The 24,486-nt window shown below is 37.3% G+C and overlaps 1 protein-coding gene across 1 annotated transcript in view; it reads right to left on the bottom strand.

The window, feature by feature from the left end:
• LOC5564607 (probable sodium/potassium/calcium exchanger CG1090) overlaps positions 1–23,535 on the bottom strand; it is a 96,021-nt gene extending 72,486 nt beyond the window's left edge. The window contains exon 1 of the mRNA XM_021857687.1: positions 22,741–23,535. The gene's annotated coding sequence lies outside the window, so the exon portion shown is untranslated. The remainder of the gene's footprint in view (positions 1–22,740) is intronic.
• Between the last annotated feature and the right edge of the window lie 951 nt (positions 23,536–24,486).

Genomic DNA, 24,486 nt, shown 5'->3' with positions numbered 1-24,486 from the left:
GATCATTTTTTTTTAAATTTGTTCGAGATGGATAGGAATGACGTCGTCAATTAGCTGTCAGTTTTCGGAATATATCATCTTCTTAATATAGTACACCGTGAGTCTTTCAATGTGCTTCAAGCGATTAAGTTGCACTTGGATTGCTCCTGTTACAATTCGGCTGATCAAGCCATTAACTTTGCGTGGCGATTTCTCTCATAGATTTGGGTTTATTCTACGAGTAGCGTGAGGTGACAATTGTCGGTGTCGTATAGCGAAGTGACAATTCTCCCCAAGTAACACATTTTGTCATAAATGTGGTCAAAATACACCTTTCATACATCACCGCTGTTTTGGTTCGAATGTACAATACCAAATTTCATACACCTTTATAACCGAAAAAGCGCAGACGATGAAAGTTTTAAAACATCTTTCATAGCCCAATTGGATGTTTTACAATACCTATTTGATACTTCACATAGCATTCTGATTTGCTATATCAAAGTTATATCATACATCATAATAACCAAGATGTTGTAATCAAGTTATCAAGACGTAATTTTTCGTATTAGAATACAAGTGCACATAGTGTATTAGACATTTGAATTGTTTTGACAGCTCAAAAAACAAAAACAAATAAAATTAACCATTGACTTCAAGTGGTGCAAATAGCGTGAGGAAAAACAAATACCTTGCTGTATTAAATTTAGCTGGGATTTTTTGTTATATCAAATTACGAGTTTCAAAATATAAAGTAATATTTGTGCACGTATGGTGTATGTTTTTTATGTGCCGTTTTAGATTTCTGGTGTAACTGAGTGTTGTACCCCTTGTTTATTGAAGCGCCATTTAAGAGATGCCGAATTGCGACTTGTGATCAGTGCAATTTATCCGATTGTGTGATTTTTTTTCTTTGGATGAACAAGCGATAAACATGGTGGATTCAATCAGATGCCAACAGGGTAGGTAAAAACTCTTCGTAATATTTATTGGATTAGATACCTAAAAAAAATCAATTGGTTGATATGTTTTGATTCAATACAATGTAGTATTCGGAAGACATCAAAAGTTTAAGCTGGGTCGAACACATTCCTGACCATCCGTACTGAAAACCGTAATTCTGCTATGTGTAAATCGCTTGCAATGAAAGTTCTACAGTTATTGATTTTTCTGATCGGTGCTGTAACGTGGCATGACTTTGGAAAGATGCCTGGGAGCAATTTTGTGTAAGAATGAAGTTTTAAATACGTATCGAGTACGTGTTCAAAACAACAAATAAAAAAGCTGTTCATTTCATTGAAAATGTCATATATCGTCGTTGAAGTGTAATGCTCGTTCCCATTGAAAAAAATACATCTGACGAACTTTCATTTGCGCACTATTTTCGTGTATATTTTCAATCATTTCTATCCTCCGCTTGCATTAACTACCAATTGACTTAATTGTTTGCCACAGTTTTTGTTTTGCTTCAAGTTTCTGCATCCATCTTCGAAGAAAAACTGAGTTGACAAAGAGACATATGCTAAATATGTTTTTGGTTTGACATATAAAAACATAATTATAACATGTCTATCAAAACAATGAAACAAATATGTACGAGATATGTATTCAAAGGCAACTTTATAACTTAATTTCCATCGACTGAAGTTTAGTATTGATGAGTGCTCTATTCAAGTAATATATTCATTTGTCATTCCGGAATATAACATAAACACTGTTTCTGAGTTTGCCGAAGATATATGTTCTTGTAAAACTTCGCCAGAACGGTTTTAAAACAGAAGATGTATTGGATTTTACCTTTAACATCTGATTATAACATCATTTTCGAATAACTGACCGAGAAGATGTTTTCTGTGTTACTTGGGTCTACTCGAGTGAAGTGACTCTGCATTTGATTTGCACGACGAGTCACTTCACTCGAGTCGAGAATTGTCACCTCGCCATACGACACCGGCAATTCTCACCTCACGCCAGTTGTAGAATAAATCCAATTGTTTTTTTTAGTTGAGTCGAAAGATAGCTGATTTACTGGTACGCAATCGATGAAAATTGAAATGTTTTCGATTTTATTTGGCATTCCCTTCATTGTATGTGTTTGCTTGGATTAGTCACGGAAAAAATGTAAACAAAACGATCTGCTGATGGTGACGACCGTGAATGCTTGCCAAAGCTCGCATCACACAATCACTACCACTTCAAAACTGAAATGATCACAAATACCAGTTCGATGCTTCAACCGCACCTCATTATACCCCACATCGTCTTGTGATGTAAAGGGAGCAAGAAGATGAGTTAAGGCCACACGGGATGTCATCATAATCACCCTATCCATTTGAAGAAGCAAATCCCAAGAACCACTCCATATATCGATTCGAAAATGTATCACTATGATTCTATATATGTAGTGCACAACCCAATACATTTTCAGCTTCATCGGTTCACTAAAACTCGAGATTTGCTTCCAAAAAGTTTTGATGATAACTGTTAGAGTGAGACAAAAGATAGGGAAAATAACACGGTCTCCCGTGTCGCGTTAAGTGTCAAACATAATGTAACGGCTTTACGGCAACTCCAATTTGACTGACATGTTGACTTAATCAGATTCAACATAGACTTGACAAATAGAGTGTAGATCACGATGGGCTGGCCGTTTTGCCGTGCAGCAGGCTTCTGGCACCACAATACTATTCCATGGGAAAAAACGAGTCACCATCTCTGACTGGTTAATGGTTCCCCAAGACAGTTCAATGTTAGTAAACAAATAGTCGTTCCGGAACAAACAATCTAGAATGGCGGAACAAATTTTATGGGGAAAATGTGTTAACACAACTTAAGGCTGTTTTAAATAGGCACACAGTTGCAAACGCTTGATGTATTTGATTCTGAACGAAAACGTACTCTATGGTGAGCCTCGAAAACAGTTGTACAAAATGGAAAATTATTATTGATACAATTTGGCCAATGTGAGTAATTACTCTTGAATTTGACGCTCACTTCAAAAACATGGCTACTTAGCAGTGGGCTGCCGTGCAGCCGTTCACATTGTGTTTGGGGCTTTACTTCATAGAGGATGATACTGGAATCATTTGTGTTGGTATTGCAAACAGACATAGTGACGTCATATTTTCGGCACTAGGCGAATGACATGTTGTGTTCAAATATTTGATGATTTTTGCTGAATTGATTTGATGGATTTTAGAGCTTACGATTAATGTATTTTTAAGATTTGTTTTTGTTGTTGCTTGTAATTAATAGAAATACTGGTTAAAAGAATGCTCTTATTTTATGTTTATGAATGACACAGCATTATTCAGTTGTAAATAACTAACTTGGAACACAATCGGAAAATAGTATTGGGCGAATCCTGGGAGGGATAAACCGATACAAACCCCTTAATTCTACGAATGGCGTGAGGTGACAATTGTCGGTGTCGTATAGTGAGGTGACAGTTCTCGACTCGAGTGAAGTAACTCGCCGTGCAAATCAAATGGAGGGTCACTTCGAGTCGAGAATTGTCATCTCGCTATATGGCACCGACAATTGTCACCTCACGCCACTCGTAGAATAAACCCAAAAATTTCTGTACGTCAAGGTGAGCCTGGATCATAAAGAGTGAACAAACATGAAAAAAGCGCATAATTGATCAAAACATATTTTTCCAATTTTTCGACAACAATCACTTGAATATAAATTCCTGCTCGTCCAAAAGCAATGTCACGATATCATTTTTTATTTTGATTATATATGAAGTATTGAAACACATATCTTTACACTTTTTTCAAGTAAAAATGAAAATAAAATGCACAGAAAACTATGCCCCTTTTCCCAACTTCCTATTTCTTCAACCATTACCAAATAATTTGTAAAATCTGACAATTCAACTTATTTTTATAGTTCCGATTACACTGTGACCTCAACGAGAGGATAAATTAATTCCCTCAAGAGGGCAAACAAATTCCCCCCAAGAGAGTAAATCAATTCCCCCGAGATGGCAAACTAATGGGTTAAAGCCCAAATGTAATGATAGCGAAACGGCAACGGAAAGCGGAATCGGTTCACCAGCATGATCCTCAACATGCTTGTCGACTCAGTGTTGGTTCAATTTCATTCGTTGTCAGCTCAGTCGAGATGGTGTGATTCATACTGGCGAACCGGTTCCGCATTCTGTTGCCGTTCCGCTATCATTGCGTTTGGGCCTTTACATGTATGGCCTGGTTGGCTATTCACCGCATGGTACCGCACATGCGCTAGTGTTTAGGCACGAAAATCGCTAAAAGGTAATGTGGAAAATATTTGTATGGCTGAAATGTATCTAACGAATTATTTCTCAAAATTAGGAACTATTAAAAAATATTTGGTACCGGTTGTGCGTTATGATTATGGTTATCACGCCTACCAAATTTTTTTTTCCGATTGTTGCTTCCATTCATAAGATATTTGAAGTTAGATGGCTTTCCCCATACAAAATTAAATGAAAAAAAAAATACTTCTGCTGATCAGCTGTGGACAGAAGCAAAGCAGGTAATCCATTCCAACGAGAGGATAAATCAATTCCTCCAAGAGGTAAAATCGTTTCCCCCTAGAGCATAAATCAATTCCTCTGAGAGAGTAATTCAATGCCCCCGAGATGATACATCAATTCCCCCGAGAGGATAAATCAATTCCCCCGAAAGGATGAATCAAGTGCCCCGAAAGAGCAAATCAATTTCCCCAAAAGTGTAAATCAATTCCCCGAGAGGGTACATCAATTACCCTGAAAGGATAAATCAATTCCCCCGAGAGGATAAAGCAATTGCACCGAAAGGGCAAATCAATTTTCCCAAGAGGGTGAATCAATTTCTCCAAGAGGGTTAATCAATTCACCCGAGAGGGTAAATATATTCCCCCAAGAGGGTAAATCAATAGCCCCGAGAGGATAAATAAATTCCTCCGAGAATGTAAATCAATTCCCCGAGAGGATAAATAAATTCCCTCAAAAGGGGAAATCAATTCCCCTTAGAGTGTAAATCAATTCCCTTAAGACAGTAAATCAATTTTCCCGAGAGGGTTAATCAATTCCTCCGAGAGAATAAATAATTTCCCCCAAGAGAGCAAAACAATTTCCCACCTGAAAGGTTCAATCAATTTCCCCGAGAGGGTAAATCAATTCCTCTGAGAGGGGAAAACAATTCCTCCGGGAAAGTAAATCCATTCCCCGGGTAAGGTAAATCAATGCCCCCGAGAGGGTAAATCAATTCAAAGGATTAAATCAATTCCTCGGCAGAGGTCAATCCGAGAAAGTATATGCATCCCACTAAGAGGATTGAGGAATGAGGAATGTTGATTATGAAGACGATGATGAAGGAATGAGGAATGACGAACGAGGAATGAGAAATAAGGAATGAGAAATGAGAAATGATGATTATATGGATGAAGATAATGTTGATGCTGCTTGGTTAGAAAACTTAGGAAAGCTGTACCTCAAAATTGATCACAATTTTGAAACATAGCTTTGAATGTGCTGGTTTCTCTCTCTGGACATGCAGCTTCTAATGAATATTCGGTAAAAAAAAACTGGAGGTTTTCTGATAAGAATTCTGGAAATTCTCTGACCAGAATTCTGGAAAAAAATATAATGAAAATCTAGGTTTATTGTTAAAGATTACTTGGAATTTTGGATAAAAAATCTGATCTGATAATCTGATTATGATGAAATTACAATATGAATTCTGAAGATGATCTTAAGAGGATTCTGATAAGATCCCGATGAGAAATTTGAGAGGAGTCTGATGAGAACCCTGAGAGGATACTGATGAGATTCCTGGGAGAATTCTAATAAAATTTCTGAGAAGATTCTGATAAAAATCCTGAGGGATTCTGATGAAAATCCTAAAAGGATACTGATGAGAATCCTGAAAGAATTCTGTTGAGAATATTGGTAGGTTTCTGATGAGAATCCTTATACTATTCTGATAAGAATCCTGTAAAGATTTCGATGACAATCTCGAGAGAGTTTTTATGAGTACCTTGAGAGGTACTGGTTAGAATCCTAAGAGGATTCTTTTGGCGTATCCAGAGAGAAAGCTGATCAGAATTCTGAACAGGGTTGGGAAAAATTCCGAAATTCACTGTACAGTAGCCAAGCAAAGCCAATCACAGTCAGCGAAGCCAGTAAAATTCACGCCTATCGCTGCTGTAGGCAAAAACCCTTGAAAATTGCAAAACACCCGTTGCTAAGGGCAACCCAAAATTACTGTAGAAAAATGTTCTATTTCCCACTGCATTTTTTTTCCTGTTTGGGAAAATTCATGCACCCAACGTAGGCTAGTTGATGAAATTCACGTTTTTGAACTACTGTACTGGGAAGAGCCACGTGAATTTCTCGAAATTCAAGCCTACTACTATTACCATTCCCAGCACTGATTCTGAGTGAGATACTGGTGAGAATGATGAGAGGATTGTGATGCGAATCTTGAGAACATCCTGACGAGAAACCTGAGAGAATTCTGATGAGAATCCTGAAAGGATTCTGATGAAAATCCTGAGAAGATTTTAATGAGAATTTTGGGAGGATACTGATGAGACTCCAAAGAGCAATCTGATGAGATTTCTAAGAGAATTCTAATAAGAATTCTGAAAGGATGCAGATGAGAAACTTGAAAAAAATATGTTGAAAATTCTTAAAAGTTTTTGATGAGAAACCTTAGACGATTCTGATAAGAATCCTGGGAAGATTTTATTGAGAATCCTGAAAGGATTTCGATGACCACATTGAGAGGACCCTGATGAGAACCTTGACAGGATACTGGTGAGAATCCTAAGAGGAATCTTATGGCGTATCCTGAGAGGATGCTGGTCAAAATTTTGAGTGAGATACTGGTGAGAATGCTGAGAGGATTCTGATGGAAATCTTGAGAGCATCCTGATGAAAATCTTGGGAAGATTCTGAAGAGAATCCTGAGAGGATTCTGATGAGAATCCTGAGAGGATACTGATGAGAATCCTAAAAGAATTCTGTTGAGAATCGTGGTAAGCTTCTGATGAAAATTTTGATAAGAACTTTGAGAGAATAATCTCATGGCGTATCCTGAGAGGATGCTGATCAGAATTCTGAGTAAGATACTGGTGAGAATGATGAGAAGATTGTGATGGGAATCTTGAGAACATCCTGATGAGATTCCTGAGAGGATGCAGATGAGAATCTTGAAAGAATTATGTTGAGAATCCTTGAAGGTTTTTGATGATAAACCTTAAACGATTCTGACAAAAATCCTGGGAAGATTGCGATGAGAATCCTGAAAGGAATTCGATGACGATCTCTATGGAATCCTGATAGAAACCTTTAGAGAATCTTGAAGGATTCTTATGACGTTTCATGAGAGGGTGCTGATCAGAATCCTGAGAGTATTATAAACTCTGAGAAGATAGTGAAAATATTTCTGAGAGAATTTCGATGAGAATCCTGAGAGGACTGTGGTGAAAATCCTGAGACGATCTGGATGAATTCTGTTGAGGACCTAGAAGCCTTCTGATGAGAAACCCTAGATGGCTCTAATAAGAATTCTTGGAAGATTTCGATTTGAATCCTGAGAAGATTTCGATGACAATCTCGAGAGGATACTGATGAGAACATTAAGAGGACATTGGAGAGAATTCTAAGAGGATTCTTATGGCGTATCCTTAGAGGATGCTGATCAGAATTGTGAGAGGAGAGAGAGACCATCACGAGAGGATCCTGAAGAGAACCTTGAGAGGATACCGGTGAGAATCCTAAGAGTGTATCCTGAGAAGATGCTGATCAGAATTCTGATTTTTATGAGAAACCTTAGACGATTCTGATAAAAATCCTGGGATGATTTCAATGAGAATTTTGAAAGGATTTCGATGACAATCTCGAGAAGATCCTGATTAGAACCTTGAGAGGATACTGATGAGAATCCTAAGAGGATTATTATGGCGTATCCTGAGAAGATGCTGATCAGAATTCTGAGAGGATTCTGATGGGTTCTGATGAGAATCCTGAAAAAAAAAAACAGATATGAGAACTGAAAAAAACCTGAAAAAAAACTGAATGAGAATCCTGAGAGGATACTGATAAGATTCCTGATATAATTTTGATAAGAATCCTGGGAGGACTCTGAAGAGAATCCTGAGAGGATGTTGACGAGAATCGTGGAAGACTTCTGATGAGAAAACTTAGTCGATTCTGATAAGAACCCTGGGAAGATTTCAATGAGAACCCTGAGAGGATTTCGATGACAATCTCGAGAGAATTCTGATAAAGATACTGTTGAGAATCCTAAGGGAATTCCTATGGCGTATTCTGAGAGAATGCTGATCAGAATTCCGAGAGGATTCTGATGAGAATCTTGAAAAGATCCTGACGAGAATCCTGAGAGGAATTTGATTCGAATCCTGGAAGGATGATTCTGTTGAGAACACTGAGAGGATTCTGATGTAAATTCTTGAAGAATTCTGTTGAGAATCCTGAAAGGCTTCTGATGAGAACCCTGAGAGGATTCTGATGAGAATTCTTAGAGGAGTTTAATGAGAATCCTGAGAGGATGATTCTGATGAAAACCCTGTGAGGGTACTGATGAGTTTTCTGAGAAGATTCTGATGTAAATTTTGGTAGAGTTCTGTTGAGAATTCAGAAAGGCTTCTGATTAGAAACCTTAGATGATGCTGATGACAATCCTGAGAGGATTCTGATGTGATTCCTGAGAAGATTTTGATGAAAATTCTATGAGGATCATGATGAGAATTCAGTAGGGATTCTTTCAAAAATATAGCAATGATCTTCCAAAGTCGAAAAGTAGATGAATCGAAGCTGAACCTCAAATTTCCAAGATCACAAATGTACAGAATCAGACAACTATACAAGCTGAAAACTTGATCATGCTATTACTTGATGGTGCTAACCAAATGATCATGTTTTCAGCTCGAACTGTTGTCTGATTCTCTAGATTTGTGCTCTTGAAGATTTGACGTATGGCTTCGATTCATCTTCACATTAAGATTTAAAACTAACATCTGTGGCATCAATCTTGGTTGTAATAAAAACCTAATTAAATTTAAATAAGCTTTCAAAAATGTTAATTGGGATTAAAATCAATCGCTGGGCAGCAGAGGAGATTTTCGATACTCTTAAGAGGGAGACAGCGAGGATGTGCTTGACTTTATCAAAATATAAAATAAAAAGTTTGGGTATTTCATAGATTATCCAGTATTCTGGAAAACGTTGCGATATGCTGGTCTCTTTCCAGTCCAGTGATATTGAATTTATCCTTATCCCAAGCCATAAAAGTACTACATTTCCTTACTATGTAACTGCAAACCGGTGTCGGTCGCTGACTATCGCCGACCTACATACTTTTATGGAACGGGTTTAATGTACCCGTACCCGTACTATTTAGCTACTGCACGTGACCCAGGGAGGAGCAGCGTATGCTTTCATCCTGCAAGCGCCGGGCTGCCGCCACATCACCTCAAGGATAACGACCACCATTGGATTCCTCGAGCGAATAGTCGGGTGGTATAAAAACGACTAATGGATTTTCAGCGAGCTTATAACCAAACTAACGTCGATCCAGCTTATGCCGAAGAGACGGAGCTGGGTGAAGCTTTAGTCCGCGAATGGAAATTGAATAATAAATGGAAAACGCTGGCGAAGCTGTTTATTGGTGCTGGAAATGGTGGGCGCACATTGGCATGGCCCATCAGCCATGCGGAGATAAGGATAAAAAAATGGCATTCACTTCATCGATTAGAATGGTGTATTGTTCCTAGGGGAAAGGCAATGGAGACGAAGGGACGTGACAGGTTTATCACTATGATCACCCAAATGGAGATGAAATGAGCAATGTTCCGTTTGACAGGATGACATAATTGGATTGCCACGTTGCATGCCTGAATCCAGTGTATATTGAATTACGATCGGTGAAATGGCTGGACAATTGAATTTCAATTGGATCGCTTGAAGAGGTAAATTGTGCAGTTGAAAAACAGTTCTTGGAACGATTTGCGCGTTTTCAGTCGTCTCTTCCGGAGAAAAACACAAAATGCTGCTATTTCAACATTTTTATTTTTTATGATCAATAACCAATTAAAACTTGTTATTATAACTAAACTAGACCATTACACCATATGTTTCTAGGGATGTCTCCAAAAATATTTAAGGAAATTGTGGGGGTACTTCTCTAGATTCTTCTAGGGTTTCTCCAATGGGTTATTACAGTTACTATTATAGAGATAAATGATTGCTAATACTTTTTTTTGCAGAAATTCTGACTTAAACTCGAAATTTTCTTGTGATTGCTCAGAAGTTACCACATATTATTGGAGCTCTTCAAGTCTTTTTGTGATCCCTTTTTTAATTTCTAGAGTTTAAACATTCAAACACTCTTGAAAAACTGCATTTATCCTAAAAAATGATTATTTTAGCAATTCTTGCACGAACCTCACCAAAATCTTTTCAGGGATTATTTCAATACTTTATACAAGAATTATTTGAAACCTTCACCAAATTCTACCAAATACATTCAGGAACTTCTGAATATTTTCTTCGGGAATTCACAGGGATATTCATCCTGGATTTATTTCAAAAACTCGGATATTCCACAATTTCTCGCATAACTTCTGACCTCGCCATAAAAGCCATTGGTAGTTATATGTGTAGCTCGTTGTTTCTATGAATTTGAATGGAGTTCCACGTTGTTCAACAACGCAATGGTGAAGAATGGATCAGTGGCTTTGGTTTGGATGTTTGGTCATTCATTTTCTCAGAAACAACGAGCTACACACGTGGTTACCAATGGATTTTAGGGCGTTATCCCAGATTATGCGAGATTTGTGACATTCCAGTCCTTTAGAATCTTCTTCAAAAATTTCTAGATCAACTTTTCTAAACGACGGAAGAAACTGGGCGAGATTATCTTCTCATTCGCTCCTTTAGGATAATGACAGTGGAATACTGAAACTTTTGGAAAGTTTGTCACTGTATACCGATAGACAACATCCTACGCTAGCGATTCGCTAGCGCGCCGGAACATGTAGATGCGGTTCAGATAGCGGACTTTGGGGCATGTGAGCCACCTCTGCTTTTTATAAAAGCTACAAAATATATTTTCTCTTTGAACTTAACAATATGTTCCGTTATAGTTCACATTACAATGCACAGTGGTCCAGGAATCAGTTTTACGTGGAAAGATGCATTTTGAGCTTTAGAATAATACATTATACGAAAACGGTCTTCTACAAAGTTGTTTGTATTAGTAGGGTCCTTTGTTTTGTATTATTGAAAATTAGGGTGGATCACATTTTCATAGAAATTGTGTAGCTAACTTTCTTATTTGTAGAAATTATATTATACATGCTTCAGCAAAGTTGTAGACCATTCAATTTCAAGCAACTTTGCCGAAAAAAGTGTTTTTGTATATCTTAAATTTACCGATTTAGAGCTATTTTCCTACGGTGACATAGGTCCGAACAAAACTGATTTTCTGGCTCTAGAGTTTTCAATTCAAATTTCTCATCAAAGTAGTCGATGAAACACTTTTAGAACTTTCAAAAATGCGTAATTTGGTGGGTAAAGAAACTCGCTATCTTCTTCCGTTTGGGAGTAATTGTCGTTTCTCTCAAAAACATGCCGACTTTGCTATATCTCTGATTGGGGCAAACAAAAAAAATATCTTTTGACGGCATTCAAAAGACAAAATAAAATTACATATTATATCAAAAAATTACAGATGTGTTATTTTTGTAACTCTAATAAAACGCCCTGAAAAACAAAGTATTTTGAGCAGAAAAACTTCAATAACTTTTGAACTAAAATAGATATCATCAATATTTTTGCATGAAAATTTGCGTTTTTTAAGTTCTTAAAGTCATTCATAGACCGCTTTGACGAGAAATCTGAAATAAGAAAGATAGCGCTCTAATACTATTGTAAAGATTTTCATAGTATGTATTTCTTTATTATTTTGCATTTTATGGATGAAAATAAATTTTTTGACAAAAATCATCTTCTACAAAATTGTTTCTAAAAATGTTAGCTTCCATACTGTGTCATTTAAAACTAGGGTGGTCCACAACATCACACAAATCATATGATCAACTTTTTTATTTGCAAAAATACTGGTATATACTCTTAGGCAAAGCAGAAGAACTTGAAATTTTGATCAACTTTGCCCAAAAAAGTTTTTCTGTAGCTCAAAATTTGACAGATCTAGAGCATTTTTTCCTAGTCGTCGCAGGGTGGTCCAAAAAATAAGTTTTTCAACTCTGTTTTTTTCAATATTATTTTCTATGAACGACTTTTAGAACATAAAAAAAACGAAAATTTTGTTGATTTGTTGATATCTATTTTAGTTCAAAAGTTATTAAAGTTTTTGTGATAAAAAATATTTGTTTTTCAAGACATTTTATTAGAGTTACAAAAATGACACATCTGTAGTTTTTTTATATAATATACAATTTTATATTGTCTTTTAAATGCCGTCAAAAGATATTTTATATGTTTGCCCCAATCAGAGATATTCACAATCAAAGTAGGCATGTTTTTGAGAGAAAAACAACAATAACTCCCAAACAAAAGGAGATAGCGAGTTTCTTCACCCACCAAGCATTTTTTAAAGCTGTAAAAGTGTTTCATAGACTACTTTGATGAGAAATTTGAATTGAAAACTCTAGAGCCAGCAAACCAGTTTTGTTCGGACCACCCTATGTCACCATAGGAAAATAGCTCTAAATCGGTAAATTTTAAAGATACAAAAGCATTTTTTTGGCAAAGTTGCTTGAAATTGAATGGTCTACAACTTTGCTGAAGCATGTATAATATAATTTCTACAAATAAGAAAGTTAGTTACACAATTTCTATGTGGTGGACCACATTCCACCCTAATTTTCAATAACACCAAACAAAGGACCCTACTAATACAAACAACTGTGTAGAAGACCGTTTTCGTCTAATGTATCATTCTAAGGCTCAAAATGCATCTTTCCGCATAAAACTGATTCCTTGACCATAGTGCAATGATCAAAATATTATGTAAATTGCTCAATTTTTGACGTATTTACATCGAAATTTGTTAACACAAATAAATTTCAGTGTTTTTTTTAAGACTTCGTTGTTTCTAAATAGCATGGTAAAAGGTCAATTATTAACAGACTTTTCTAACGTACTGTACATAGTAAAGCTATTCAAATGTGTTAGTTATTGTGGCATTTGAACGAAACAAGTATTTAGTTTTACATATGAAATCCAGTTTGGTTGAAGTCTATACTTATTGGGGCAAGTGTGCCACCTGTTTGGTAAACGAAAATTGTTGGAGTGAAATTTATAAAAATGCAAATATCATCAACAAAATCATAATAAAAAACCAAAAAGAAGCACCAGTAGTGATTTCTGAAGTATAGTAGGGGAATAGCTCACATTTCTGCTACCAAAATGATTTTTTCCCCAAATATTGAATAATAACATGTTTTTCGGCGCGTTAAATACTGTTTTACTTGTCTACATCAAGATTTTACCGTTATTTAGTGCTGATGTAGTGTACACATCCGTCATACTATAATGGTCATACATAAATCGTATTGGGTGGAGACAAAAATAATCATTTTTGTTATTCAAATTGACTAGTAGAGAGTTCCACATGTGATGAACCTTGTTATAAAGCGCCTCTTGCTTGTAAGTAATATTAATAGGAAATAAAGAAAATTTCATTACAAATAGAATTACATGCGATGTTCATGCGGTGGCCGCCTTGCCCCATATGGGTGGCACACTTGCCCCATGGTGTTGAAAAACAGGTTATTTTGGATGATATTTGAAAGGCTTCAAAAATAATACTCTTTGAGGTTATTTTCTTTTTAAATAGCACAGTGCTTATCAGTGTTGTGAAAAACTAAATTTCTCGCAACTCACGCTTGATATTTTTCATGCGTGAGTTGTCAATCACGCAACTCAGCAGTCAAAAAATCATGGATGAGTTGGCTCACCTTTTTAACTAATTGTCTCGAATTTCCACAGTTTACTCACACACGGCAATAATTTCTTGTTAATCTGGTAACATTATAGTAATCCTTTCTAACGTAAACAACAACATTCGGGTTTCACGAGTTTTTGCCAGGTTTTTAGACTGAATCATTTTTTACGGTTTGAGTTGATTGAGTTGTTTTTGCACCAAAATCTCAAGCGTGAGATTTGCAAAGCAGATCTCTAATGAGTTTGCTCTCACGGGAGAGCGTATTGATTGAGATTTGAGTGTGAGTCTATCAACACTGGTGCTTATGAGAAGATGCGAAACTAACAACATGCAGGTGAATTCCGGTGCACATTTTCTTCGAAGAGAAGAAATTTTCTTCCATAATCCACCAGCAAGAAAATTTTCTTTTCTTCGAAGAAAATACGCGCCGGAATTCGCCTAATGGTGGGTTTTATAAGCGTTAGACAAAGTTAGAGAGCAATTTGCTTAGGGTGGCACACTTGCCCCAAATTCCGCTGAATAACAAACTTGCGGTGTTCCTTTGAATAAATGATGTTTTCTATTTTACTATGTTTTCTGTTACTATCAGTCTCATTCTTCCTTTTGCATGTTACTTCCAGTTTTCTTCCTTTCAATTTTTAGTCATTCTTTCTTTTGCGTGTTGCGAGTTTTTGAATTATCACTCTTGTGGTTCTGCTTGTTTTGGCCACATATTTCGTAGAACAGTTTAAAAGCTTAGCAATTTCCAAAGAAACCTTTTTCTCCACGTCTACAAGGACTCTAAAACGTAAAAAATGTTTAAAGATCAAATCTGCAAAGTATCCAGAATATTAACATAATTTTAATTTATCGATTTAAATGAAAATTAACAACATTTGTTCCATTTTTTCTCTTAAATTATGTGAGTGCTTTGTCAATTCGGCGAAATATTTTTTTTACCGCTCTTTTTATCTATTGTCACAGTTAAACAGAACTAAAAAAAATATATTTACACGCTGTAGGGGAAAAGCACTAATTTTCGACCCACAAGAATTCTGTGCCAATTTTCGGATTCCCATACAAAGTAGGCCAAAATTGTATGGATGGGTCGAAAATTAGTGCTGGGTCAAAAATTGGTGCTTTTCCCCTACATATTTTTGGGAGGCCCACACGTTTTCGACGGTCAAATCCTCTAGTACTCTGGATATGCATCCTAGAGGTTTGGTGTCTTCGACAAGGTGTTTTGGAATAACTTGTACTACATTTTGACTCATTCAGATTTGATATAGATAAGTGAAAACTGATCTAGATCAGTTTTATCTTTTGATAGGAGCGTCCTAGCAAAAAACTTTCTTCTGCAAAGTTGTTTATTGAGACATTTTTGACATTTCCTCAGAAGACACTTACACTCTATCACTGACGTGAGTGGCACCGTATGAAACTTTAGTAAAAACAGTCAAAACTTCGATTTTGACCATTCTTTTTAATATAAAAAATAGATAAAATTGCTTTGTCATCGAGTTTTCAAAACTTAACAATAAAAAAGAAACATTCACTTAGCAAAATTTTCAGATTTAACCTTCCGTCAGTCGCTCAAAAAAAAGTTACACCAGCGGTCGCATCGTGTACTGAGTACACGCGGAGCAATTTTGATTGTACATCCAAAGCTAGGCTAGATAGAATATGGATGTCTTCGGCAAATTTCTTCAGTCCAACGGTACCAATTGGTCAGTGGACAAAAAACACTTTGGAAACATCCTCATCTTCCTGTAGCCATCGGATTGTGCCCCGGAGGAACCGATGTAGTGGACATTTCGCAATGCAGCATCTCAAACACAAATATCTCAGGATCTAGATTTTTTAGCAAGATGGTATCTTCGTCAAAGTTGTTCAGTAGGTCAAGGGCAAACATGTGATAGGCTGCTTTTTTCAAAATTCTGCCATAAGATGGCGCTAGTGGGTATGCAATATTTTATTCACGAATATCTCAGGATCCCGATTTTTTAGAAAGATGATGTTTTCGGCAAAGTTGTTCAGTAGTTCAAGGACTACCATGTGATGATCTTCTTGATTCGGAATTCTTTCAATAGATGGCGCTAGTGAGCATGATATTTTTTGAACACAGATATCTCAGGATCCAGATTGCCTATAAAGTTGACGTCTTCGACAAAAGTGTTGAATATGTCAAGGTCTAGCAAGTAATATGCCACCCAACTTGAAATTCTACCACCATATGACACTAGTGATCATGCTGTATTTTGAATGCGGCTATCTTAAGATAATGATATTTTAGCAAGATGGTGTTTTCGGCAATGATGTTTAGTAGATCAAGGCCTAAACATGTGATATGCAGTTTGATTTGGAATTCTTCCACAAAACGAAATTTTCGAATACCTATTTCATTTGGCTCGCTTCTTTTATGTGCATCCAAAAAACGTAATATCACATATTTTTTTCGGAGTGTGTAGGGTTCATTCTACTTCAAATTCTAGATTTAAATTGAACAATATTATTTTTATATTTAGTAGAAAAGTAGGATGCAAAATTCTCGTTGTTGGTGATAATCTAAATGCGTTGCTGCACATCTCGTGAGAGCACACTCTCGCAGTACTGGTCGGGTTTGATATTATGGCATGTCTTTTTCCTCCGGAAAATCAGCTTGAGCGATAGGCTTATGATTATCGCCGTGACCGATAGTTTCACTCCCTGGTTGTTTACAAATAAATTCAAAGTGCTCTTTGTGCTAGTATAATCATAATATGATTACCCTAGCAATACACATGTTATAATAGTGTATTATCAACTGATATATGACCAAAACTAGCATATATAAGTTGATAATACATAATTATAACATGTGTGCTGCTCGGGTATACTAGCACAAAGAGCACTTTGAATTGATTTGTAAACAACACAGGCAATGACTATCACATTCGAGGTGATTCGAACAATGTTGTAGTGTGCGTGCCATCCCGTGAGTCGCTATGAGTTACCGAGTTTCTCATACACTCATAAACACGGGTAGTCACAGAATGACTACATTTGAGTAATTTATGACTATTTTCTATCTGCCTCTCTTTCATCCTGTAGGGAATTTTATGCCTATTTGTCAATTCGCCTAGGTTGAAGCATCGCTAAGCTTCAATCCAGTCGACAGTTAGTGTGAAAATTCACAGCAGAATGAAAGAGAGGCAGATAGAAAATAGTCATTAATGCATAAACTTTAGTAGTTCTGTGACTATTTTTATTTCTGAGTGTATCACTTTGCACTAAAACACATCCATCTTCGTTTTTGTGTAACAGCTTTCTGCCGCCCATTAGATATTAGATAGGCCTATTCATGGGACAGGTCCATGTTGCATTCGTTTCTATCGGTGGATGACCGGTGATTACCAAGGGTGAAGAGCGACTGTCAAATGGAAGTACAATTGAAAGGGTTTATTCAAAAATGTCATAACGCCAAAAATGACCATTTTCGACAAACACTCGCCCTCTCGTAACGCTTTTTTATGCATATCTTTTAAATTTTGTATGATCCGTAACATCATGAGGACACCCACCCACCCAGGTTATGAAATGCTACTGCAGTATGCTATTGACAATTTTATCAGAAAATTCAGTTGAATTCACAGAATATATGTTTTCTAGAAAACCGATTACGCCTTCATCATTATTTGATCGTTATTTTGTATTATTGTTTACCTTTTAGAACCACCGACACGTTCGGCATTTGCATAGAAGTACTGTCAAAGACCTTCCGAATCAGCTGGTTTGAGACGTCTCGTGAAAAGGCCTATTGCTCAATTGTAACCACCTTTGACAGTTCTTTGATTTCAGCACAGACAAAAAGGCGTCACACTCTTATCGGTGTCCATCGATCATATTTTTAACGACCGATTCGTATATATGCGACCAACTGCAGTCTGCAGCGCTCGCGTCATTTTCATTCGTGTTTGACGTTTACACACTACCGCCACCTGTTGGCCCATCGGCCAAACAAAGTCATTTTAGCATTGGGCTTACACGTTTTCGCGGCCATGATTTTGATCGCCATATTTTTAAATATAGTCAAACCTGTATTAGTCGATGTTCCATAGTTCGATATCGACTCATGAAACCATACTTGAAACAAATAATAATAATTACTATGTTTAGTCCTTAATCTACTAAACACCTTTGCCGAAAACACCATCTTGCTGAAATATCGTTATCCTGAGATATTTGCGATCAAAATACACCATCTGTTGGTAGAATTTCAAGTTGGGCGGCTTATTACTTGCTAGACCTTGACCTATTCAACACTTTTGTCGAAGACGTCAACCTTATAGGTAACCTGGATCCTGAGATATCCGTGTTCGAAAAATGTCATGCTCACTAGCGCCATCTATTGAAAGAATTTCGAATCAAAAAGATCATCCCATGGTAGCCCTTGAACTACTGAACAACTTTGCCGAAAACATCATCTTTCTAAAAAATCAGGATCCTGAGATATTCGTGGATAAAATATTGCATACTCACTAGCGCCATCTTGTGGCAGTTTTTCTTGTTAGGTAGCTTATCATATGTTAGTCCTTGACCTACTAAACAACTTTGTCGAAGACATCATCTTTCTAGGTAATCAGGATCTTGAGATATCGGTGTTTGAAAAATTAAATGCTCACTAGCACCATCTGGTGGCAGAATTTTGAAACAAGCAGCCTATCACATGTTAGCCCTTACCCTACTGAACAACTTTGCCGAAGATACCATCTTGCTAAAAAATCTAGATCCTGAGATATTTGTGTTCGAGATGTTGCATTGCGAAATGTCCACTACATCGGTTCCCCCGGGACACAATCCGATGGCCACAGGAAGATGAGGATGTTTCCAAAGTGTTTTTTGTCCACTGACCAATTGGTACCGTTGGACTGAAGAAATTTGCCGAAGACATCCATATTCTATCTAGCCTAGCTTTGGATGTACTATCAAAATTGCTCCGCGTGTACTCAGTGCACGATGCGACCGCTCGTGTGACGGGCCCTGTAAAAAAAAAGTTACACGAGCGGTCGCACTGGTGTACTGAGTACACGCCTAAAAGCTTAGCTAAAAAACACGATGTTTTCGAATACTTATCGTTGATTTTTTCGGAAAATTTCTTCTCTACAAGCAAGAGGAAGAGTAGATCTTGGAATAGGACCAACACCCGGATCAATTTGAAGGGATTTTCAACGTGTTTTTCGACTTTTCACAAAGTGCGTGTACTCAGTACACTAGGGCGACCGACGGTGGGTTAATGATACTTTTAGTAAAAACAGTCCAAAATAGTGTATGTGTTAGTGACGGAAGCTAATTTTTTGCCCACGACTAGTCAAGAACATAAGTTTCATCTTCGTGAAAAAAAAAGTGGGGCTTTTTTGGTAGAATAATTTTGGGATCGTAAAAAATATATGTCATTTAATCTGCTTCCAGATCTAGAGAATAATCAGAATTAGGAAACAAAACTATATGAACTTCTGAAAATTCAGACGTATTAAATTCATTTACATCGTATTCTTCTTATTCTTTTTTCTGGCATTACATCCCAACTGGGAAAAAGCCTGCTCATCACCTTAGTGTTCTTATGAGCATTTCCACAGTTATTTTTTTTTTTTTTTTAAGGCACTCCGTGCTCGTGGCCACTGCTGTGCCGGAATCAGTTTATCTGTATCTTCTTTACCGATACAGTTTTATTTTTAGCTAATCTATATTTACATCTGCTTTCACTCTCTTCTGCTCTTTTGCTCTCACATCGAGCAGGTAGGAGAGTGCTCTGCTGTTGGTCCAATCGATTTCCATAAGCCATAGTCATTTGCTCTTGCGGTGGTTCGTTTTGCCGTGTTCCTGAGTCGTTTGAGGCTAGCTGCCTGCGAAGTGGGTCAGTTTGTCTCAGTCACCATCTGATACTGACGGAGGATGAATGTGTTCCCCTAAGCACGGTCCTCCGTGCGGCGTCTTCTGGTGGCTGGACGGATTGTTTTTTTGGAGGGGCTGGGAATTGAATCCATGACCTTCCGCTTATGAAGCGAAAGCGTAACCTCAAGGCTACGGACCCCCCTACTTCCACAGTTATTAACTGAGAGCATTCTATGCCGTTTGCCCATTTTTGCATGCGTATATCGTGTGGCAGGTACGATGATACTTTTATGCCCAGGAAAGTCGAGAAAACTTCCAACCCGAAAAGATCCTCTACCGGTGGGATTCGAACCCACGACCCTCAGCTTAGTCTTGCTGAATAGCTGAGCGTTTACCGCTATGGCTATCTGGGCCCCTACATTTACATCGTATAATATGGCTTTTATAAAACACAATACTATTATTCTAATAAAAATCGAAGGATAGATAGATAGGTACATACACATATGGGACAAATTATCTTGAATTCCGTTTAAATGTTAATTAGAATACCAGTTTAGAGATGATTTCTTCAAAACATTTTATCAACATACAATATGTTTCTGAAATACATTTTAAAAATATAAATACATTAAAAGTTTATCAAATATAAGCATCTTTTTAACATATTTTCATGAAATTGTCAAACCGCTAGAACAAAAAAGTTCCACGTGGCCCCACTTTTCTTTCTTTGCGACAATGAAACTTTTGTTCTTGACTAGTCGTATACAAAAAATTAGCTTTGTAAAACACTATTTTTATACTGTTTTTACTAAAATATAATTAAATCTGAAAATTTTGCTAGAAAATGATGTTAATTTACTTTGTATAATTAAGCTTCTAAGACTTGATGACTACATATTTCTGGACAAATATTTCAAAAGGGCACATCGACATTGGTAAACATTGGCTTTGCAAGACGCTGTTGAGCCCAATTCAACTCGATCACACCTACCAATACCACAATCAGAAAGAGCTAACACCAATCTTTCTGATAGTTGTGATTCTTTGCGTGGGTGGGCTAAAAAGGGCTCAACAGCAACGTTTCTGAAAAAAAGCTTCGACCGTTTTCAAATGTTTTTCCAGATTTTTGAACAATAGTTGACGTAGGACTACGTTTTCTTCTCAATACAGGAGGGAAATAGGAATTTCAAAACCAAGAGCGTTACGTTGGCATGAAATATTTTAAACGTTTATAACTTTTTGCTGGCTCAACGAAATTCCTTGATTAGCACCTCAATCGAAAGACAAGGCATCAAAGGTTCATGTCGTTTACTAACTGTTTTAAAAGAGAACGTTTCGAAGAAGATTTCGAGCAAATCTATAAATAGGGGGTGCTAGAGAAAAGTTGACGTCATTTGCTTTTCACTCTCCGCTTGGATGGGCTCGCTCTGACCGGGCGTGACCATTAATATGTAGAAAGAAAAAATTAAAAAACGAGGTCCTTAAAAATCGACTTTTTTCGATTTTTGTATTTGTTCTCAAATGCTTGTTAATAAATTTTTCAAAATATTTTTTACACTATGTCATGAGAGTTGTGGCACAGAATATATTAGCATAAACAAAAATCATTTTTTCTAAAAATTTTACACATTTATCAACATATGAATTTTTTCAGAGGTGTGCAAGATTTTCATCGACATCTGTTAGTAATTTTAAAAATTATCATGCAAAATGCCACTTTATTGAAATAATATCACCACATCATCATTTTTAAATACACTGTAAAGCATTCCTGATCAAAAAATTGTTTGTAGGTTCAACCCATTATTTTTGAGACTGTTTTGAAGGTTTGCTACTACTTTTCGATACACTCCTTAGAATATGTACTCATGACTACAATTAAGTAAAAATTGTACCACAAATTATCCATTTCATGCAGGAATTCATTGATCTTCGAAAATAAAAAGCTGTAAATTACAGATTGATTCGGAAATTAACTAAACAAAAGAATCGCCCTTTCAGTCTTCGAAACGAAGTTCGACATTTTGCTTACATGATAATCAGATAATATGTTATTTTCTTAAATATATTGGGGTTCCCACACTATCGAAGTTACCCGTATTGCCAAAGCTGCCTGTTTGACGGTATATAATAAAGGCATTCAGGTTTATACGAAAAACATTCATAGCACAAATCGCCTTTATCTTTAAGTATTACCTCCGTACCCCTATAATGTTGTATTGATTTTTCATCTACATCAAAATCAAAAGCAGGTATTGATGATAAAACTATGAATTATTGGTTCATATTTAGCTTTCATTTGTTTCAACGCAGCCTATTTTTCATTCAATATTTCCACCACTGTCCATTCAAATGTATCGCATCCAAAATCCACTTTACGTCTCTGCTCTACTAATCTTTTTCCCTTTTCCCCTAAATGCTTTATTGTATACGTTCATCCCCATTCACATGATTACGAGCTTTCCTTCCCAGGAAAAAAACTAGTACGCTTCGTGCTCTTCGTGAGATGTAGCAGCCATCGAATATCACTGCCATGACGTGAGCAGATTTTTCTCGTAGCTGACTGCCGCCACCTCAGACTAACTGACTGGTTGGGGTCTTCACGTAAATTCACGCCGTGACGATTGTTCTTTGCGTGCAGGACTACACTCACACACATGCCCACGCCATAGGAGCACTCACACTCTAACAGTTTGCCCTTCGAACGCCTTCCCACCCGATGTTCGGTCGGTCGTCCGGTCATGCCTTGTGCTGTGGTTATTTGTGGCCCATTCAGACGAGATTATGAGAAAATTTTCATTGATTTTCTATTTTGAAACAGTTCTGAATTTGGTGGCGTTCTTTTGCTTTGGTTGAGACTAAGCTCATTTTCTGTGGAACTGCAGCTCCCCCTCAATAAAAAAAGCTTACAGTTAAACGACTTTGCGGGGAAAAAGTATCTCACCTTACTCAGAGGGGGGTTATCCGATGATGTAAGAACCTTCCTGGTCGATTCGTGGGTTTTAAACTTCACAACACTTATAATTGCTGCTTTATCCAAAACGTCGATCACAATTGCATATTCACACACTGAATCTGAATGACCCCCGAAAGATAAGCTTTGCACCGCAATTTCTCACAGATCCATTTTCACGCTTCCATAGCACACTAGATCACACCACATGCTCGTCCCAAGGAAAGACACAAATCCCAGTTACCAAATTTTCACACAATCCTTCCCCCAACAATTTCCTTTCCTTAGCTTTCGTCGTCTTGCCCCCTTCAGGCGACCGCACTGCCCTCTAGCCGCTCTATTTGTTTCTTCTCCGTGCTTCCTCTTGAAAGGACATGAGATGCACCCAGTGTCGCGTTTTCGATTGAGAAAAATTCACGATTGCACACGGATCCTTCCCCGCACGTCACAGTAAGCTTTTTCCAATTTCCTTTTTAATCACTCCCACCCTCTGACACTCGTTTGTCACAACAGCCAGAAGCTTCGTACTAACGCATTTTCAATTCAATTCGCCCACACGCTCCATTATCCCCTCGATACGCCTCAATCTAGATACCTATGCTCCAAATAAGTGCAGCAGCAGCAGTAAAAGCAACCTCTTCTCCGAAGAGGTGTCGAAGTAGGCGGAGACGGTAACGGTGGTAACTATCTTACTATTTCTTTTTGTCCTGAACCGAAATTGTGTGGACCCCCGGAAAGAGACACCCCTTGGTGCGGTCACGTTCGCTACTGGACTGTTTTCCCGACGCTGGAAAAACCATCGGAATGTCGATCCGGCGGCTCCACCATCGTCATCATCAAAGAGAAAAGAGCATCAGCAATCTCTCTCCAGCCAGCAGCAAGCAGCGTGCTTTTCAATGCCTGCATGCACGGTGGGTTGCCTAGCTGACAGGCGCAATCTGTGCGGAAGCACGCGATGCTTGATGCTCGCAGTCTCACTTCCTTGCATACGGCGAGTGGATGGAGAGAATGACGGAGAGCGAAAGTTTTTGCAGGGAGAAAAGTTCCGAGCCTGAAGTTTCGGCTTTTCGGGGCTTTGCCGAAACTTTTCCTTTTTTGATTGTGTCGTCAATTAGGGATGTCAAATAAGCATTGGAATGTGTTGCAGTGAGATACATAAATTAAAGTTTTATTGGGAGGGAGTAATCCATGACTGCAGGTATACCTTTTTGTAGAATATACCTCATTAGGCATAAAGACGTTTGGCATATTGATGCTGGGCATAACGGATGTTAGGCACAAAATACGTTACGCATAATGAACCTTTGGCATAAAATAACTTGCTTGTGTGAATTCGAAAAAATAATCCTTTGTGACTGAACAGAAGAACACCGTTCAGTAATTTAATATACTCTGACTTTATAATTTCGTGAAAAAATAACAATCATGTGATGCTTGCATAGTCCAACATCTTCGAGAAACCGTTACTTCAATTTCAAAATCAGTGTTACAGCTATATGGCCAGTACGCTGATCATAAGTACTGTGCAAAAGGATAAGACAAGGAACGGTCAAGGAATGATTCCTCCACCGAAATTACTTGAGTTGTACGCTGCTGAGAAGTACAGCTATTATTATTATTATTATTTATTTATTAGTATCATTTCAAACATTACCTTCATTTCTTATATCTAGGTGTTCTGTGTTATTAGACAACACTATCATCCTAATTTGGTAAAACAAATTTAAGATTTTATTA

This window comes from Aedes aegypti, chromosome 1, assembly GCF_002204515.2.
Source record: "Aedes aegypti strain LVP_AGWG chromosome 1, AaegL5.0 Primary Assembly, whole genome shotgun sequence".
Lineage (NCBI taxonomy): Eukaryota > Metazoa > Arthropoda > Insecta > Diptera > Culicidae > Aedes > Aedes aegypti.
This window is presented reverse-complemented; position numbering and strand designations above follow the sequence as displayed.